The sequence below is a fragment of the Primulina eburnea genome, chromosome 2 (genome assembly GCF_022965805.1).
Source record: "Primulina eburnea isolate SZY01 chromosome 2, ASM2296580v1, whole genome shotgun sequence".
NCBI lineage: Eukaryota > Viridiplantae > Streptophyta > Magnoliopsida > Lamiales > Gesneriaceae > Primulina > Primulina eburnea.
The window spans coordinates 6,446,272-6,454,093 of NC_133102.1; the positions used below are offsets into that span (position 1 = coordinate 6,446,272).

Here is a 7,822-nt window from a genome sequence, read left to right on the forward strand (position 1 = left end):
AAGGTCCAAGTTGTCTGGTTTGGACCAAAGAATTTAGTGATCTCTCTGGCCCAAAAATAAAAGGAAGGGACCAAAGAAACTGTGAGCAAGTAAATACAGGTTCCAGTCATGATTCGAGATCCTCCACCCTCGATTATAATAATACAAAATTTTTTATAAGATTGTGAATTTTGTAATATGTATCTTTTACTAGACCCAAAATTTTATTTTTATGTAAAAAATATTATTTTCACTTAATATATAAATTAGATTGACTCGTCTCACATATATAGATCCTTCGTGAAATCCTCTCACATAAAACTTATTCAATAATAATAATAATAATAATAAAACATTTCTAATTAAAATATTAATTATCTATCATAATATAAAGTTGAATAGAAAATATTACTAAATTTAGTTAGTAAAAATATATTTAAATATATCACTTTTTTACCTATAAATAATAATGGGATGATTTTTTAATTTTAAATTCAAAAAATATTTATGTCTGGATAATTTTTATTTTAAATTTAAATATTTAAGTAAAAAAATTTAAATATCATGAAAAAAAATCTTACTAAGTGATTGCTTCAATTTAATAAAAATTAACATATACCTTAAAAATTTATGCTAAATTAAGTTTATTAATTATTTGATATATCCTCTTTTTATTATATAATTGATTTAAAAAGCTTTAATTAAATGAAGATGTTTTAGCAAAATTAATTTTATTTTGATGCGTTTTTTGGGTATAAGATATTATAAATACTTTTTTCAAAAATATTATTAATATATTTTTTTACATGAGTACTTAAATAAAACTATATATACACATTGCTTCCAACATAGAAAAAAAAAAAGAAAAAGAAAAACCGTATATATATATATATATATATATATGGCAAAACTTTGTGTGAGACGGATCTCTTATTTAGGTTATCCATGAAAAAGTATAATTTTTTGAGTGAGTCTTATGTGAGACCGTCTCACGGATCTTAATCTGTGAGACGGGTCAATCCTACTCATATTTACAATCAAATGTAATACTCTTAGCATAAAAAGTAATACTTATTCATGGATGACCCAAATAAAAGATTCGTCTCACAAATACGACCCGTGAGACCGTCTCACACAAGTTTTTGTCTAATTTTTTATGCTAATAGTATATTTTTTATTATGAATATGAGTAGGGTTGACCCGTCTCACAGATTAATATCCGTGAGACGGTCTAACATAAGACCCACTATATATATTTACTTTTTTATGAATAACCCAAATAAGAGATCTGTCTCACAAATTCGACACGTAAGACCGTTGCACAAAATTTTTTGCCATATATTTACACACTAAAAAAGCGCAAAAAAAAAAAAAAAGTACGTTGAAAACCCTAAAATCACAATTTTGTCCTCTCTCTTTCCTTTATCCAAAGCTCGTTCCTTTGAAACTTCAATCCATAACAAAAAGCAATCAGAGATAAAAATTCTCGAGTAATCTGATTTTCAATCTTACGCGGTGAAATATTTTATCGTGTACATCAGTAAGCGACACAAATCTCTGTGTTTATTGTAAGAATTTTTTCGATTATCTATCGTAATTATGCATTATGTATCTCTGTGTGAATATTGAAATGCCCCGAAGATATGTTGTATTATTATATCTCCGGTCTATGATCTCTTGGAGGAGTTTCTTGGCTAATTATTTGGATGGTGAATTTATCGATAATTTGTGGTTTGAATACCTAGGGTTATTTGTTTTCAAGCCATCTTCACGAGTATTGTTTTAGCTTCATGTGTTCTATCTTATATGCCTGCTGTGGTTATGTTTTGATTGAAATATATTATTCTATATATGTCAAATCGTAATTTTGAGCACAATATAAAGTTTAATGTGAAATAAAAATAAAGAATTTGATCAGCATAGGCTAAGGTTGTGTTTTCTGTCATCAGATTTATTGCTTGTAAGTCATGATATTTTTGGAGAATCGATCACGTGCCAAAACTGGTGGATTTTTTTCCAGGTTTATGGTTCTTCGTGTAAATATGAATTCAGTGGGAACTGCTTATGTGCATATGGTGTAGAAGATGGCACTGGGGACTCATCGGTTGCAAGTGATCATGAATGTCCACTTTAGCATTGAGTGCTGACTGCTTCCAAATTTTAAACATTTATATTTTCACTCCAAAACTTAGAAAATGCTGATGGGGCAGAGTGATTATTATCTTAATGAATATGATGGATTATTAGAATGTACCTGCTTTTTTTCCCTTTCTTTTTTTTTTCTTGAAAAGATATTCACAATTGATATTTTCAATGTCAATCTTGATTTTGTTCAGAGCTGCTCTTATTCTTCTTTCCCCTCCGTGCCTTCATCATGCAGCAGAGGGAGCAAGTTAAAGCGTAGTGTGCCATCATCCTTTCCTGTTGGACGAAAGACAAATTAATCTCTTTGAAATGTAGATCTTGTTTAAGGTAAGATCTTTGCATTTATAGTTCAAAGTTTATGTTTGTGTATCTTTTTAAGAATTTTTTTGCCTTTATTCGTATATGCAAACTAGAATTTCTATCCTTGGGGATAGTTTTCACATGCTACGCTCCTATAAAGTAGGTCCTATAATGACCCGACACCACTCTCCCGCGATCGTTACTCATAGGACTTCTCCAGCCAGGCACTAGAGCTTTTACCTTCCCAGGATTCGAACCCAAGATCTCCTGGACATATAGGTCTTGGCAAAACAATCCTGGTACCAATTGAGCTCAATTGGTACTAGGATTGCTTATATAGGTTTTGGGTTCGAATCCTGAGAAGGTAAAAGCTCCAGTGCCTGGGCTGAAGAAGTCATATGAGTAATGATCGCGGGATGATCATGGGAGAGTGGTGTCGGGTCATTACAGGTCTTCTATGTTGAATTGCCAAATCATTTTGCATTGAATTCAATGGTGTCTTCTATCTAGGGCCGTTTTCTTTTTTTGGGATGATGTATCAATGGTGTCAGATTGTAAGTTTTTCGTAGATTTATACATAGTTTAATTTGTTTTTATTGCATGTTATTTAGAAATTAAATTATATATATTACATGTTTGTTATTAAAATATTATATAATTTAAATGTTCAATTAATTGTAAACATTAAAATTATTAAATCTGCCATCTTATGCTGAATGAGAACTAAATAGTTCATATATTAATTTTTTTAATTAATGAGTACATGATAGGGTTTGGGGTTTAGGATATATTTGTGATTGAATTGTAATTTGGATAAAATATATTTTATTTTGTGCATATAATTACTGAATCGTTTGCATACATAGATTTTGTACGTATATATGGCAGAGCAGCAGCACAGATCACCTACGGATGATGGTCGTACTCCGATATGGGTCGCAGATGGCATGTAAGTTATAAAATTGATTTTTGTTTATTTAGTCTCTTTTTTTGGTAAAAAAATTTATATAATTGTCGTCGCTAATGGTAAAAATTTCGATAACAGATTTCAGCCGGATCACAATAAGGTTATCCGGTTTATTACTGCTCAGTTTTCGTTACAGACATGCGACGAAGGTTATTCATGGAAGCAAGTTACTGCAGACCAGCGACAGTGTTATTGGGAGGAGTTCATTGTAAGTTTTGGTGTATAGATTTTTATTGTAACTGCTTAACATTCTGATTTATGATTTTAAAATTAATTTTATGTCATAGTAACAATAAATGTCATTACTGTTGTCTTGCATTTTATTGACAGAAAAAATATAAATGGCTAGATCATCTCGACGATACCATCATACAACTATGGTACAAGAACATAGCTACACAGTATCTTTTGTTCTAAACCAGCAAGAAAAAGGGGAAACCAATTGGCTTGTTATTACAACTTAGAGGATCACAATGCTTACCAGGAGAATAAATTCATCAACATGTAATTGTTTTTATGCCTTATTCTTATTTTACGATTGTGTTTATCGAATCATTTTTGGAATGTATGTTTTCATGGCATCTCTGCGTGTCTTTAATGGCAATAACTTCAAATGACATAAAGTTCTATGTGCTGAATGACTTGTAAGCCTGCAAAACACAATCTTTTACATGATGGTTCTTAGGGGAATTCTGTACCTTTGTGACAATTTTCTATGATTTATAAATTCGTTTTTTTTCTCCTAGTTGCATACCAAGACTCTTTCTGATCCCACTTTACTATTTGAACTGATCGAATAGCTTGTTTGCAGTGTAGGAGCTTCCCTTGCCCTTGGACCTAAGTCAATTTTTTTTAAAATATTAGCTTTTAAAGGTAGCAGCAGACATGATGGTTCTGGCAGCAGGAACAATGGGTCAAATTCCCTTGAAAATTCTGCTAAAGTTTCTTATCGGCAACACGAGAGTAAAGAATCCTTGGTGGAATCCTCCAAGGTAAGGTACAGAATGCTGTACCTGCTTCATACTCATTACCGGATGAGACTACAACCACGTCGCAGGCTATACAAAATTTGTTCAAGAACTGGTTGATATTACTGCGATTGCCATCACAAACCCAACCAGTGGAAGAAGTTGTCGACGAACCTTCTTCAAGTCAACAATAGAACTGCCAGACACTAAACAAAAGCGAGAAAGAGGTGAAGTTTTGAAGGCTGTTTGGTACTACTTTATGGGTTTGGATGCAACAATAAAAATACCATTGTTGATATTGTAAGCATTTTGCAACTCAGTTCTGTCTGTTCCTTGCTCTCTCTTCAACTCTTTTTGATTGAGCTTGGTTATATGCATGTTTGATTTTATTTTCACTGCATCATTTGGTGCTTGCAATTATTATATGTTTCTGGTTTCATCTTCTGTGTTGATTGATTTTTGTCCTTCTGTGCGCATCTACGCGCTTGCTACTTGTTTAAGGATTGTGATTATTAATATTTTTTGTCCATATTTAGACTGTACTTGTTTTTTCGGGAATTCATGAAGTAAATAAATGATACCAGTGTTGTTGCTTAACGGTCAAAACGAGAGTAAAAGATTTTCTATCTGTATTAGTGGTCTCTTCCAAATTTCACTCAATTTGATGGCTTAACTCTGCTTCTTTTATGCAGCACTCCGTTGTACCTCGCAGTTAACTTAATCTATGGATCAGAAGTGTCGAAGGAATTGACTCAACTATGGTTTCTTGGACCAATAATTGTCGCTCTCTACATTAAGATATTTCAGGCAATTTGTGGTCTTTGTGTATTCATCTTTAAGCAGACAGTTAAGGTACTAAAAAATCTGCATGCATTCTCCTTACTGGCATATGATTACATATTATCTGGGAAGCTTATAGAAGCCATACAAACTCGTATACGGAAACCTATGGCGGATATTAAAAACCTGAACTTACAATGAAGAAAGTAGGAGATTTTAAGGACTTTCGAGGCTGGTTAGTGGAGAGATGTCTCGATTTTATCTGAGTTAGTATGGCCATACTACTACAGAACAATCAGGTTTTTGAAGAGGGTTGATTTAATATAACGAGGCTTTTCTTTAAAGAAACTTAGTTAAAAGGCGCTGAGGAATAGAGATCACCTTTTATGTTTCTTTTTCGGCTTTGTTCGTTTCTGGTAAATCGCTGAACCCTTTTTGGATTGGGGTCATTCCCTTGAGCAATAGGATTGCAACCAGAAAGATGTGCACAAGGGTGGCCGATTATTTATTCGGGTAGTCTCCATTTAGTTTCTGTTCTCATATCCGTTTATGCAAAATCTTGTTTCTGTAGATAGAATATAACCCGGATTGTATTACATCGAATATGTATTGTTAATTATCTCACATCGGTTGGATAAATAAATAGGAGTTGCATATATGGACTTGAACAATCCTTCCCTTGAGCTAGCTTTTGGGGTTGAGTTAGGTCCAAGTTCCAATCTTAACATGATATCAGAGCTCAGGTTCCACGTTATGTGTTGTGTAACGACCCATTACAGGCCCAGTGGACCGCCCATACGGCCCACTGCCCCGATCGACCCAAGGCTATCCCGATCTTGGGGTCCCTCTATGGGGCCTTGTTCCTCACGGGCTTTCCATAGGCGTCGTACGGGTTACTCATAGAACTCTTAAGCCCATGAACTTAAGTTTGTGCCTCCCCAGGATCGAACCTAAGACCACATGGATATATAGGTACTTAGCACAATCCTGGTACCAATTGAGCTAGTGGAAAGCCCGTGAGGGACAAGGCCCCATAGAGGGACCCCAAGATCGGGATAGCCTTGGGTCGATCGGGGCAGTGGGCCGTATGGGCGGTCCACTGGGCCTGTAATGGGTCGTTACAATAAAAGGCGCCTTTTATTGTAACGACCCAAGGCTATCCCGATCTTGGGCTCTGCTCTATGGGCCTTAGCCCCTCTGGAACTCTTCCCTCACGGGCTTTCCATAGGCATCGTTACTCATAGGACTCTCCACACCAGGTTGGTGGAGTGATACCTCCCCAAGTCTCGAACCCATGACCTCCTGGCTTAAGTACATTGTTCAAAGAGACTTGGTACCAATTGAGCTAGTCTAAATGTGACACCCCGATCCTCTTTTAAAATAAATACGCAGCGGAAATAAAATTTTCTCTTTAAAATATACGGAAGGAATTTCAAAATACATTTCATCAAATATCTTTACAAAATAAATACATGATCATTTAAATGACATAACAAAAACAAAACATCATTCCTATGATCATGCCAAAATCATCCTTCCAACGGTGTATGCATATGACCCCCAATCCACAGTCAACGTCCCGGGGCACCACTCTGATCTGCATCACATGAAATAACTGGAATGAGAATAAATCTCAGCAAGTGGAACTCTTATATAACAATGAACAATAACTCTGTAAAACATATCTTTGAAATCATAAATACCATCAACTCTGAACTGTAAACTCTGAATATCAATAACATAGCAATAGCATAAAAATATGATGGTATTTCTCTTTTGCTCTGGGGATTGATATCAATAGTATCTCTGCTCTGGGGTGCTCGTATCCCAAATCGATATAAATACCGATAACTCTGAGGGATATAAGCCTATAGGCGATGATCATCTAATATTGCATGCAATCTCTGACTATGTATTTATCAATCCGAAAACATTTAAACTCTTCTCTGGTTTTAACAATCACTTTGAACTCTATATATCTCTTTGTATTCCCTTTAATCAATAATGAGACATACAATGCCTCCAATACATATAACAATACATACTATGGATCAAATGAAAGGGAATAACACAATAAACTCTTTGAAACACATACATATATAATCATGTGAGCAAAAAGGAATGAAATTCCACTTACAAACCACAACAAACACCTCAACTTAGCTCTTGATCACCACCTACAACAAATAATCCACAAATAACACCAATATCAACTAAATATCCAAGATTACAAGCTAAATAATCCATAAATCCACATAAACAACCAACCTAAACAACTCTTAATTTACAACCTTAACGAAATCGCACCAAAAGCTTACCCAAGCTTCCTAGCACCAAGGAGAACGTCGAACTCAAGTCGAAATTCCAAACAAACGCTTGAATCGAAGATAGGAAAGGAAAGAAATGATGAAAAACCCTAAAATGGAGAGAAAATGCGAAAATGAGAAGGAAAGAAAAAGGAAAAGTGATAGCCAACCACTCCAAAATCGACTAAATATCTCGCCCATACCTTCACCGCGGGTGCGCTCCTCTAAGCACCGCGGGTGCGCAATGGTTACGGCATTCTCAAAAAATTCTGGAACACGAACAGCGCGGGTGCAGCGACGCAAGCAGCGCGGGAGCGGTCTCTACCGCAGGGGCGGTCTCTACATCACCGCGGGTGCGGTGTGCTCACGGCATTCCA

General features: G+C 35.1%; 1 long non-coding RNA gene and 1 pseudogene across 4 annotated transcripts; both read left to right on the forward strand.

Moving 5' to 3' along the window:
• Nucleotides 1-1,329: 1,329 nt before the first annotated feature.
• On the forward strand, nucleotides 1,330-2,698 carry LOC140822805 (uncharacterized). 4 transcript variants are annotated; one of them, XR_012116029.1, is made up of 4 exons: nucleotides 1,330-1,547; nucleotides 2,000-2,090; nucleotides 2,316-2,451; nucleotides 2,585-2,698. It is a non-coding gene; the product is annotated as an uncharacterized lncRNA (long non-coding RNA). The 4 variants fall into 4 exon arrangements; XR_012116030.1 differs by having other exon boundaries at nucleotides 2,588-2,698; XR_012116031.1 differs by having other exon boundaries at nucleotides 2,634-2,698.
• A 607-nt stretch (nucleotides 2,699-3,305) lies between these two features.
• LOC140824034 (uncharacterized) lies at nucleotides 3,306-5,744 on the forward strand (annotated as a pseudogene).
• The last annotated feature ends 2,078 nt before the right edge of the window (nucleotides 5,745-7,822 follow it).